The 13,088-nt window shown below is 45.3% G+C and overlaps 1 protein-coding gene across 1 annotated transcript in view; it reads left to right on the top strand.

Moving 5' to 3' along the window:
- Positions 1-13,088, top strand: part of LOC137541109 (tubulin-specific chaperone D-like) — a 1,052,576-nt gene that overhangs the window by 341,867 nt on the left and 697,621 nt on the right. The gene's annotated exons all lie outside the window — the stretch shown is intronic.

Raw genomic sequence — 13,088 nt, 5'->3', positions numbered from 1 at the left:
TCTGACGTGTGTACCCACCTTAATAGACAGATTCAGCGCAAGGAGATGCAAGGAGCATCTAAAAGGATGCTGGGGCTGCCTCCTTTATAGTTTCTCTGTCTCTGCACAGAGAAAATGGCCTCTATTCATAAAACATATGGGGCAAAAAAAATTTGTGGAGGGAAAATACTGCATCAGTATTTTAGACTTCTGAGTGGTCATTCATAAAAATCTTGTCAGCTGCGATAGCAGTGCGGAGATTTCCCGCAGTAGGCTGGCGGTAGGCTTGCGGAAACACAGAAGCAGGCAGAGTCCCTCTGTGTGCTGCTCTCTCTGCTGCTGCTTGGGAGGTCTGTCCCATTCACTTGTATGTATTCCGCACGCTTCTCGCTACATCCGAGGAAGCGGTATTCCCCGTCCTCACACCGCTTCCTCTAATCTTTATGAATGGACATTTTGTTATTTTTTCTAGATAAATCTAGAAAATCACCGCACAAGGCAGAAATGTATCGCTCTGCTGGGGAATTGTAGCTTTTCATGCGGAAACAGCTTTTATGAATTGAGACTTTGCTAAATGGTCAGGAAAGTCAGCTGTTTCCAGCAGTAAGCATGCAGTAAAAGTTTTATGAATAGAGGCCAATGTATCAACTCAGCCAGCACTGCTAGTTTAGTGCGGGAATTCCCCGACCTTTCATCGCAAGTGTAAACATTTTTATGAATTAGCACACAAAAGTCTGAGACCCCGTTCACATCTAAAAATCGCAAAACGCCGGTGATTGCCGCCTGAACTTTGCGGGAGTGATTTTCCCATGATTAACGCGTAAAAATCACTGGACACGCGGCGGTTTTGACACGATCGCGATTAGCGGTGCTATACATGCTAATTGCGATCGCTAAACGCTAGTCGCCGTCAAACCGCTGCATGTAATGTTTGTGGTTATCACTAACCGCAAACGCAACAGTGAGAATAATGCCATGTGTTACATGCTGCAGCATTTTTGTAAAAACCGCTAGCAGCTTGCCTTGAGCTCAAGTGTGAATGGGCCCTAAAATACCGATGCAGTGTTTTCTCAACAAGATTTTTTTTTCCGAAAATGTTTTATGAATAGAGCCCAATGTATAAATGCAGACGTGCACAACAGGGAACAGCGGCAAGGCTGCACACTGGGTCGATTTCTAAAAATATTTTAGTATGAAATTAATTGGGACTCGGCCTGTGGTGTATGGGCAGCTGATGGATCTCTCTCTGATCAGAGAGCGATCTATCCCTTGGTCAAATCTGCCCATCACTGCTTGATGTATGGACACATTAGAGAGGACCTGTAACTTTAAAAACGTCTCCTGGGGGTACTTACCATGGGAGGGGGAAGCCTCTGGCTCCTATTGAGGCTTCCCCATCCTCCTCCATCCCACGTTCGCAGTGCTAGCGGTCCCCGAACAGCAGCCATGTAAATATTTACCTTCCCGGCTCCAGCTCAGTAGCGGCTGTAAGCTCAGGGTCATTCGGAATCCCAATTGGATCTGCTCTACTGCACAGGCGCAATTCGCTTGCACAGTAGAGTGGTCCCGATCAGGATCAGCTATTTCCACCTGATCCCGAGCAGAGAGCCGCTACTGCGCCTTCGCTGGGGAAGATTAATATTGCCACAGCCGACTTTCCTTGTGGTGTCGAGAGCCCAGCGCAGACACTGTGGGACGGAGGACAGGGAAACGTTTTTGAACGTTGTCAGGGCTGCCATTGAAATGTGAGCTGCAGCAAAGAGAACATTGGCTATCATTCATAAAGCATTTCCGCATACAGAAATGCTGAAAACAACTGAATTTACCAAGCAGCTTGAAAAGCTGACATTCCTGAGCAGAGCGATAAATTACCGCCATGTGCGGTGATTATGTTAACAAATGTCACCATATGTCAATTCATAAAGATTAGAGCAACTGGTGTCAGCACGGAGATTACCGCTCCCTTTGAAGTAGTGATAACCATGCGGAGATTAGAACAGCTTAAGCTACGTACACACATGCGACAACGATCGTTCGTTGTGAACGACGAATTAACTTTTAATTGACAAAAGAACTACCTAAGTAAAGTTAGTTTTTAAAAGTGTGTAACGATCTGATCGTTAGAACGAACATTACATCACGTAAAGCAACTATTGCGCTTGCGCATAAAAATGAAAAGTTCCATGGAGAAATAGCGAAATGCGCATGTCAAGCCTAGTACGGACAACCGTTTTCCAACGATGTACTACTTTTGCAAACGATCGTTGTTGGAAAAAATCTGCCAAGCTAGATCGTTCGTTTTTGACGATCTAGCTCGTCCGTCGTTAGACTTAATGGTCGTTGGCTGCTTTTTTTTTAAACGATCGTCGCTTGAAATGATCGGGGAACGATCGTTTCAAACTACTATAGTCGCACGTGTGTACGCACCTTAAGCTAATGAGACAGACCTCCCAGGCAGCTGCAGTGAGAGCAAAGCAAAAAAAGGCATTCCGGAATACCAAGCCTGTGTTTTTTAACCCCTTGGGTACCTGTTTTCAGATATATTTCACATCAGAAAGCCTGCATGTGTAACATTTTTTTGAAGTTCCTCTAAATTGTAGCAATTAAATAGATTGTTTAGAAAGACTAAGGGCCCATTCACACCTGAGCGGGAATCGTGCGATTCCCACTCACGGCAAACCGCTAGCGAGTGGCAGTGTTCTCACTGCCGCGGTTGCGGTTAGCGATAACTGCAACCGCGCTGCATGCAGCAGTTTGCCGGCGACAAGCGTTTCGCGATTAGCGATTGTGATTAGCGTGCACAGCACGCTAATTGCGATCGCTCCAAAACCGCCACAGTGTCCAGTGATTTTTCCGCGCTAATCATGGGAAAATCACTTCCGCAAAACGCCGGAGGTAATCGCCGGCGTTCTGCGATTGCAGGTGTGAACGGGCCCTAATAGACAGATTCAGAGCAGATTCAAGGCAAGGAGAGGCAGTTTTTAAAAAATGCACATGTAAAGGGATGCTGGGGCTGCTTCTTCTATAGTAACGCTGTCTCTGGAGGAGAAAATGTATCAACTCGGCAGCTTCTCATGTTACACAAACATACCGCTTGCCTAGTTCAGGAAAATATCGCAACTATAAACATTTTTATGAATGAGCACACAGAAGTCTAAACTACCGAATGCTGTATTTTCCCACACAGATTTTTTTTTTACCGCACTGCTTTTATGAATGATAGTTGTCTGTACAAGGCTTCCTTAGCCATCCAATCTAGCCTCTGCAATGCTGGGAAATGCTCCTGCAGTCAGCCACTCACATAACCATCCTCACAGGGCCAAATCGGAGGGAAAAATAAACTGGAGAGATCATTGGCCAAGGGGAGGGACAAAGGCTGAGGCTGGGTTGCAGTAACTGGCTGGCTAAACTGAGGGGCAGGACTGTCTCATACAGCAGGGAACTCATATTGCAACATGTTGTGGGCGGGGCTTGGCAAAAGCATCAGCCTACAGCTATCACTATGGGCTGAGGCTGAGCCTGTCACAATAAATTCCACTGCCCCCTTGGCCAATCACTGGCAGGGGGTGTGGATTTGCTGTCAAAAGGAGGGAGATTGGAAAAAGCTTGAATAGCGCTGCCTCCTGCACTTGACTTGTTTGAAATGGATTCCTTTGGCGTGGAATCCCACAGTGTGCTGCCTGTCTCCCCTGTACCTGCCATCTTATGCCTGCTCCAGCAGGGCCAGCAGCAGGAGCTAGCCTCATGCCTCAGCAAGCTGTTACCAGGCAGAAGTGAGCAGTTGAGAGTGTTTGAGAGGCATTTCACTGCCTATCAGCAGTCCGTGGAAAGGAGGCCTAACTAGCTGAGCTCACATACTTTCTGTCAGGGAGAGGGACACAGTGTGCATGCATAACTGCAGCAGCAGCACACCCAGCCAGCATACAGCCAGGAGCAGCCCCCAGCCAGCATACAGCCAGGAGCAGAACCCATCACACAGCCACCAGCAGCTGCCTCCCCCGGTCACACAGTAGCTCCAGCTGCCCCCCCATCACAGCAGCCGCACTGGCCCTTCCATCACGTAGACACAGCTGCCACATCCCGCAGCAGCAGCCCCCCATCACACAGGGAGATGTGGGGAGAGGCAGTGTGTAGCAGGGAGTGGAGAGCTGAGTTTAAAAGTGTAGGTAAGTGGCCACCTGCATTAGGACTGGGCTTGTGTCAGCTAGCTTAGCACAGCAAGAGCAGCCACCAGCACAGCTTAAAGGGATACCTGAGGTGAGAGGTATACGGAGGCTGCCATATTTATTTCCTTTTAAGCAATACCAGTTTCCTGGCTATCCTGCCAATCCCCTGCCTGTAATATTTTTAGCTATAGACCCTGAACAAGCTAGCAGCATGGCAGGTGGTTCTGAGTGTTCTAACAAGATTAGCTGCATGCTTGTTTCTGGTGTGATTCATGCATTACTGCAACCAAATAGACCAGCAGGACTGCCAGGCAACTGGCATTTTTTTAAAAGGAAATGCATATGGCAGCCCCCATATCTCTTTTGTTACAGTTGTCCTTTAAATGATATATGGGAGGCAAATTAAAAAGGAATGTTAAAGGGAACCCAAGGTGAGAGGGATATGGTGGCTGACATGTTTGTTCCCTTTTAAATCAGATTTGCCTGGCTGCCCTGCTGATCCTCTGCCTCTAATGCTGGGTACACACGTTGAGATTTCCCGCTCGATTCGTGGGATCGAACTAATCGATTCGATTTCAAACATGCTCGATTGGATTTTGATCTTTTTTATGTTAAGTATGCAAAATCGATGGCAGGAACTATCGAAATCCGATCGAGCATGTTTGAAATAATCGAATCAAACCGTGAATCGAGCGGGAAATCTCAATGTGTGTACCCAGCATTAGGGCCTTTTTCCACTAGCCGGCGATTTGCTTCTGATCGCAAATCGCAAGGTACATTAAACTAATGGAAACTGCAGCAGCAATTTCCATTAGTGCGATCCGATTGCGATGCGATTTTGGTCAAAGCGCAATCGTCGTCCTGCCGCGTTTTGTATGCGATTGAGCTGGACTATAATGAGTATAGTAGCTCAATCGCAATCGCATGGTGGAAATTGAAACGCGATTGCGATCGCGATCGCATTTCATAGTGGAAAAGAGCCCTTATACTTTCAGCCGTAGACCCTGAACAAGCATATGCTGATCAGATGTCTGTGACAAATCTGACCGGATTAGCTGCATGCTTGTTCTGTGTGTGATTTACACCCAACTGACCAGAATTCTCAGTAGGACTGCCAGGCACAGGCAACTGGTATTGTTTAATAGGAAATGCATGTCAGCTTCCATAGGTCTCACACCTTGGCTTCCTTTTACATCAGGGATATATCTACATCCCAGTAAGTAGCTGATGCCCCCTTTCCCACAAGCAATATTTACCTTTTCTCAAATAGATTAGGAGGGTCTGTATAGTGGATATTGATGTCCTGACAGTTTGCTGTCTTTGACCCTCATTGCATTGTGGGAAATTGTGGCTTTTTCCAACCAGCGAGCAATATCTTCCTCTGTGCATAGAACTCAGTAATGAACATTCCGTGCAGATCACCTGGCAGAACTAAAGATGTCACTCACCACCAGGGATGTATTTCAGAATGTAAATCAGGGAGAGGAAAGATCTTACAATGGGAAACCTCTTGCTAAATAATTGATAGATGAATATCGCAAACAATAAGTAATGATGTCATTTTCACTACAGTTCCCACTTTAAATCAGTTTAGCGTTACTTACCTGGAGCCTCCTCCAGGACTAGAAGTCTTGTGTAGTCCTTGCTGCAGTTCTGCTGCCACCCATTCTTCCTTTGTCCCCTTCAGCAGTGGCTTCTGTACAAGCACGGGTGTGTGCGTGCAATGCTGAGTTCTCATGCCTGGGAGCATTCTGCACAAGTGCAGTACTACTGCGCAGAACACTCCCAGCCACAGGCGCATGAGCGGTGCATGCACCCATGCATGTGCAGAAGCCAGTGACCACTATGGAGTGGACAACAGAAGAATGGGCGACAACAGAACTGCTGTGAGGGACACAGACTTCTAGGAGCTGCAGGAAGCCCAAGGTAAGTAAAGCTACATTGGGCTCTATTCATAAAAAATTTGTGGCGAAAAAACTCCTGGAGGGAAAATACCGCAGCGGTGTTTTAGACTTCTGGGTGGTCATTCATAAAAATGTTGGCAGCTGCGATGCAAGTGCGGAGATCTCCCGCTGAAGGCTGGCGGTAAGCTTGCGGAAACACTTACGCTGGCAGAGTCCCTCCGTGCACTGCTCTCTCTGGGAGGTCTGTCCCATTCACTTGTATGTAATCCGCAGGCTTCGAGGAAGCGGTATTTCCCGTCCACATACCGCTTCCTCTAATCTTTATGAATGGCCATTTTGTTACTTTTTTCTAGATAACTCTAGAAAACACTGCAGAAGGCGGAAATTTCTCGCTCTGCTGGGGGATTGTAGATTTTCATGCGGGAACAGCTTTTATGAATGCCCACTTTGCTAAATGGTGGGGAAAGTCCGCTGATTTGAGCGGAAAACTTGTGCTAACGGTTTATGAATAGAGCCCATTGTTTTCATTTGCCTCATGTTTCCTTTAAGTGCACCTGTAGAATTTTTGAACCAAACTGAACCTCTTTTATAAGGAAGATTTGGAACTTGGTATGCTAATAGGGGGTTGGGGAGCACCATTTCTTACCTGGGGGCTGCTTGTGTAGCCACTTGTTCCTGTGATGATTGCCAGCTGCAGCTTGCCTCCCCGTGGTGCTCCTGGATAGTGCTTACGTAGCATGAACTAATTCCTGCAGGGCAACCGCTTTGCGGTATTGGTTTTAACCCTGTAAACTTTGGCATGCAAATGCTTATTTGCATGAGCTATGTCTCGTGAATAGCCAATTAGGCCAAATTTGCAAAGCCAGATTTGTCAGGTGTTACTTGGTTTGATGCACACATAAAAATTCTGTATGAAGTGTAGCAGGACAGCAGGCAGGGAGCTGTGTGTGTGTGACTCAGAGGTTTTCCAGACTGTGCCGCCTGTCATCCCATTAATGTGCTGGAGCCACCAGGGGGAGCTCTTCTATGTGCTAAAATACAAATGTGCACATCTAAAGGGATGCCGGCAGAGTTGTAGCTTGTCTCTGCATTGATACACTGAAAGTCCCAATTGCATCCAATTAGCATGAGAAGCAGGCTGTGTGGCTCTCCCTATTGGCTGCCAGGTTCTCCCCAAAGGCTGTTTGTCATGTTACTGCACAGAGACAGCATGAGGAGAACAGGTTGTCGGCTGCTGTGGGCTGGAGAAAATTACCAAACGCTTTTGTCCGGTAAATTAAGTGTGCAAATCATTGTGAATTGACATTTCTTGCCATTTCCCGGTGTAATTACGGCATAAGTCGGTAATTTACCTCACTAGTCGGGAACTGTTTTTTTTTTTTTTTTTTTGTGAGGTAACAAGATTAGTAAATTGTAATTTTGGGAAGGTGATCAGAAAAATCAGCTGTTTTGAGCATTAACAAATGCAGTAGTGCTTTCTGAATAGAGCTCATTGTACTTTAAAGTAGGGATGATCCATGAAAGTAAGTTCATGCAGACTTGTCTAAATGTTTATGCAAATATATGCAGCTTGAAAATGGACCAATCAATAGAACCTGTGTGGGACTTGACTGGTCAAATTTTAAGCTGAATATATTTGCATACAAATTTACATACATCCTGAGCTGTGGAGCCGAAGTCAGTTGAAGCAATTTTGGTACCTGGAATTGTTGGTTTCACTAAAGTGAGGAGTCAGAGTTGGATGATTTTTGTACCTACTCCACAGCTCTGCATAAATATGCATGAACTCAAATATTTGCATCTCATTGATCATCCCTACTTTAGTGTACAAGCATTTATACTTGGCACTTCCTCCAGCCCCCTGTGGGTTCCCTCGCCATCCTCCAGGGCTGCTCTGTTGCTCTGCTGGCTGGCCTGGTTTAAAGGACAACTGTAGTGAGTGGTTATATGGAGGCTGCCATATTTATTTATTTTTAAACAATACCACTTGCCTGGCAGCCCTGCTGATCTATTTGGCTTCAGTAGTGTCTGAATCACACCAGAAACAAGCACACAGCTAATTGTCAGATCTGACAATTCTGTCAAACACCTGATCTACTACATGCTTGTTCAGGTTCAGTGGCTAACAGTATTAGGGCCCATGTCCACTATTGCGGTGCGGAATCGCCTGTAAATCACCCCTGACAAAATCGCATGCGGATGCTATTTTACATTCGGTTTTTGTTTTCGCATGCGATTTCCCATAAGTTATGGTATATGCGATTTTTAACTTTGTCACTGCCTGTGTTAATTTACATTAGTTTCTATGCGAAATCGCACACGAAATTGCGGGAAAACCCGCATGCCAAAAACGCATGCAATTTCCCTATTCAATGCATTGCGTGCGATTTGCGTAGCGGTGTGCGGGATGCGAAATCTGAGGGCTCTGCCGTGCAGATTTTCCGGCACAGAAAACGCACAGCAATTCTGACAAGTGGAAACAGGCCCATCCACTTGTATTGGCTATGCGAATCTGCATGCGGACAACGCATGCGGATGCGCAATAGTGGAAATGGGCCCTTAGAGGCAGAATAGCCAGGCAACCTGTATTGTGTATAAGGAAGTAAATATGTTAGCCTCCATATACCTCTCACTACAGTTGTCCTTTAAGGGAACCTTAACTGAAAGGGATATGGATGTTTCCTTTTAAACAATACCAGTTGCTTGGCACTCCTGATGATCTCTTTTGCTGCAGTAGTGGCTGAATCACACACCTGAAACAAGCATGCAGCTAATCCAGTCTGACTTCAGTCAAAGCACCTGATCTGCATGTCTGTTCAGGGGCTGTGGCTAAAAGTATTAGGCTAGATTCACAGTGGGACGTTGCGTTTTGCTGCAAACTTACAACGCAACATGCCCAAAAAGTCGCAACACATCGTTACCGTCGCATACAGCAGATACAGTAAAAAAATACAGGCAATGAAAAGTGTTTCCAAGTCATTACTGAGCATGTGCAAACAGTCCAACGCAGCTTATAACGCACTGCATGCAGTACTTTCACTTAACATGCAGCGTTACACACCAACGCAACGTGTGCACTGTGAATGGCACATTGAGTCTTCATTGCAGTGAGGTATTCTGCGTTAAATGCTATTTTAACGTGCCACTTTAATGTCCCACTGTGAACTTAGCCTTAGAGACACAGGATCAGCAGGGGAGTCGGGTAATTGGTATTTTTAAAAGAAAAATCCATATACTTCTCAGTTTAGGTTCCCTTTAAAGCTGTGACTGGGCTCAGTCATGTTCCCCTGTGTATACCTGACTGTGTGCAGCCCCAATGGTGCTTCTGTGGCCGGTTGTCTGTGCAGAATACTCCTAGCCACAGGAGTGCGGCCACGGATGCTCAGTCATGCATTTGCAGAACTTCCAGACTACCGAGCTGGACAGCGGATAAATGGATGGGACTGGGAGGATGGTGAGGAAGCCCATAGCCTACAGGGGGCTGGAGAAAGCACCCAGGTAACTATAAATGCTTGCCAGGGGCGTAGCAATAGGGGTTGCAAAGGTTGCGACCGCATCGGGGCCCTTGGGCCAGAGGGGCCCCAAAGGGCCCTCTCTCAGCTACAGTATGAGCTCTCTATTGGCCCTGTGCTCATAATAATCACTTCTATAGATAGTTTGCATAGTGGTAATCATTAACAAAGTGTTCCCCATCCCCTCCTTGCACCTCTGACTGTGTAGTAGCCATTGGCAGGTTTTGGTGCGTCGTATCAATTGTTATATATAAAGTGCTTGGGGGGCCCCTTTGTAAAACTTGCACCGGGGCCCACAGCTCCTTAACTACGCCACTGATGCTTGCAGTCTGGAAGTCTTGGGTTTCCTTTAGGACAGACAGGAGGTTGAACAGTGTGCTTGTTGGGCAGTTCAGTATCCCGTCTGCTGCCTGCCAGTTGGTATGGGTCAGCCATCCTGCAGCACAGTAGGTCACACAGCATAGCATCACCAGGTCAGTTGGTCACTCAGCCAGCTGACACAACACAGTCCGCATCACCAGCTCATTAAGCCAGACAGCACAGTTCCACATGCTTGTTAAGCCAGCACTGCTCCCATCACTGCCAGTCCAGCCAACACAACATCACCAGCAGGCCAACCGAGCACAACACCCAGGCCAACACAGCTCTGCCATTATTGTAAAATGCTGCCTGTTTATGGTATTTCTATGTGGGAACACGTGTCACAGCTTGACTCTGGCCTGGTGCCCCAGATCTCCCAGGGCCCTAGCAATGCCCCTGGTCAATGAAATGTTAACAATTTTCTGTTGATTTAAATTTTATATTTATTGTGGCAATTTTTTGCTGCTTAGAATTTGACCATTAAAATATAGCCAGTATTTGTTATAGAGTCCCTAACTAGGGATCGGCAATGAAATGCAAATGATAGCAATCTGGTGAAGTATTATGCAAAATATACATGCAAATGTATGCATCTTGAAAATGGACAATCGCCATGGCAGGATTTCTGGCCAATTTCCAAGCTGTATATATTAGCATATAAAATTGCATGTTCCTGCATCAACTTGTTAGCATTTGCATCTAATTGACCCTCCCTACTACTGCATTGTCGGAGTTCCCTCCTCCTGCAAAAAGGTGGTCTTAGTTCTAACTATGAGGGCCGCTTCCTCTTGTGCGGTGCGGAATCGCCACGGATCCCCTGCTATCGCATGCGGGTGTGTTTCTGCATGCATATATTACAGTAATTTCGCATGCGATTTCGCATAGGTTAGTAGTGATGCATTTTTAACCATGTCACTGCATGTGTGATTTAACATTACTTTCTATGCAAAATCGCATGTGAAATCGCAGTAAAATACGTATGCCAAAACCGCATGCGATTTCCCTATTAAATACATTAGCAGCGTTTTGCATAGCGGCGTGCGGGATGCAAATTCTGATGGCTCTGCCGTGCAGATTCCTCCCGCACAGAAAAACACTCAGGATTACTGCCAAGTGGAAACAGGGCCATCCACTTGTATTGGCTATGCAAATCCGCATGCGGACAACGCATGTGGATTTGCGATAGTGGAAACGGGCCCTAAGCTGTTTTCTGACCACCAGGGGAATTGGTCTGGTGTGAAGTGCATTTTTTTTTTTTTAGGGGGGGGGGGGGGGGTGATGTGTTATTTTGGAAGGAGGGTGGGTTATACAGCAATATACATGGTGGATATGCTGCTGTGGTGGATAACAGGTCTGTATTAAGTAGATAGATAGATAGATAGATAGATAGATAGATAGATAGATAGATAGATAGATAGATAGATAGATAGATAGATAGATAGATAGTCAATTGGATATAAATTACATGGGACCTGGATCAATATAATAAACTTTCTAATGGTTTTAGATGTTGCTGACATGCATATTGCATGTAGGGATGAATGGGCAAAATTCTCTAACTTGATTTTGTAGCAAGTTTAACTTGGTGTTTAGTGGTTTTTTTTTTCTTCCTTTTAATGCATTTAAAACCCAGTCCAATGTAAGGGCCTGAGCATGTTTCTGTCCACTTTTAAGGCCAGAAACCCACTAGGAGCGATACCTAAGCAGTAGTGATTTGAAAAGTCTCTTGCTAGTGCAATGCTATTGGGGATTTTTATAAAATCACATCGCTCAAGTGGGATCACACCCATCGCATTACATTAGCAAGAGTGTTCAAATCACAAATCGCTCAGAAAATTGCTCCTAGTGGGTTTCACATTTCTTGCAAATTCCACATTTGTGTTTTTTTTTGTTTTTTTTTTTCTTCTTCTTTATTTGCTGCTGCATGCTCACAGCCCCCCCCCCCCCCCCCCCCATTAGCCCGGAGATCAATGAATGGGAACATAGTTCAGATTAATTGATCTAAGTCCCCGGTAGAAAGACTGACACCTTATCAAAAGCCGCTGTCTTTCTGAACAAAACAATCATGTTCTCCTTATACTTCCTGTAAGAAAGAGTGCATTTTTTTTTTTTTTTTTTTTTTTTTTTTTTTTTTAATAAAAACTCTTTACATTGCTTCACCATTGACTTTCATTATGTGAGTTTTTAAAAAAATATGCGACAAAACCAGAGTTTTTAAAAAAATGCTAATTATAAAACACATATGGATGTTGCGGCCCGTTGACTACCATTGCAGGCAAAAATGCTGTGTTTTCTGCAATGCTAGTGTTTGTACTGTGTGTTCCCAGCCTCAGGCCAGAAACCCACTAGGGGCGACTTCTAATCCCTAGCGATTTGAAAAGGCTCTTGCTAATGCAATGCTATGGGGGATTTTTATAAAATCAAATTGCTCAAGTGGGATCACACCTATAGTATTACATTAGCAAGTTTTCAAATCGCAAATCGCTCAGAAAACCGCTCCTAGAGGGTTTCTGGCCTCAAGCTGCATTTATATTCAAAATTTGCATAATGCTACATCAACTTTAAATTATTTGCATCCCATTGAATATCCCTACTGCTAATCATTCTGCATCAGCAGTGTCTGATAATAAAGGAAAAAAAAAATTCCTTCAGTTTTTTCTCCTTTACCCCTGTAATATCTATATGTTAAACCAGTGATCTGCAAACTTGGCTCTCCAGCTGTTATGGAACTACAAGTCCCACGGGAGTCTGACAGCCACAGTCATGATTCAATAAAGGCAAATGCATTGTGGGACTCGTAGTTCCTTAACAGCTGGAGAGCCAAGTTTGCAGATCACTGTGTTTAAACCTTTGATTTCCACCGGCAGCAATCAGTTGTTGCTAGGGGATAGTTTGGGTCCCCAGTGCTCTACAGATGCATTGCTCTGCCATTGCCTAGCACTGCATACATAAAGCACTGAGGTACTTGACCTGTCCCCCCCAACAGCAATCACATCATTACTGACATGCAGGCTGGGGATAATGGTCTGCTGCATGGCCAGCTAGTAGTGAAATGCGGTATCCTTTGAATCAGGAGGGGCCAAACTGTGGGACTTGTCATGCAAAAACTGATACATTTTCTCTGCATCTTTCCTACTAAAAATCCATTAACATAATTATTGGGGACA

Source organism: Hyperolius riggenbachi, chromosome 12 (genome assembly GCF_040937935.1).
Source record: "Hyperolius riggenbachi isolate aHypRig1 chromosome 12, aHypRig1.pri, whole genome shotgun sequence".
Taxonomy (NCBI): Eukaryota; Metazoa; Chordata; class Amphibia; order Anura; family Hyperoliidae; genus Hyperolius; species Hyperolius riggenbachi.
Note: the sequence above shows the minus strand (reverse complement) of the source record. Positions and strands in the feature narration are given on the sequence as shown.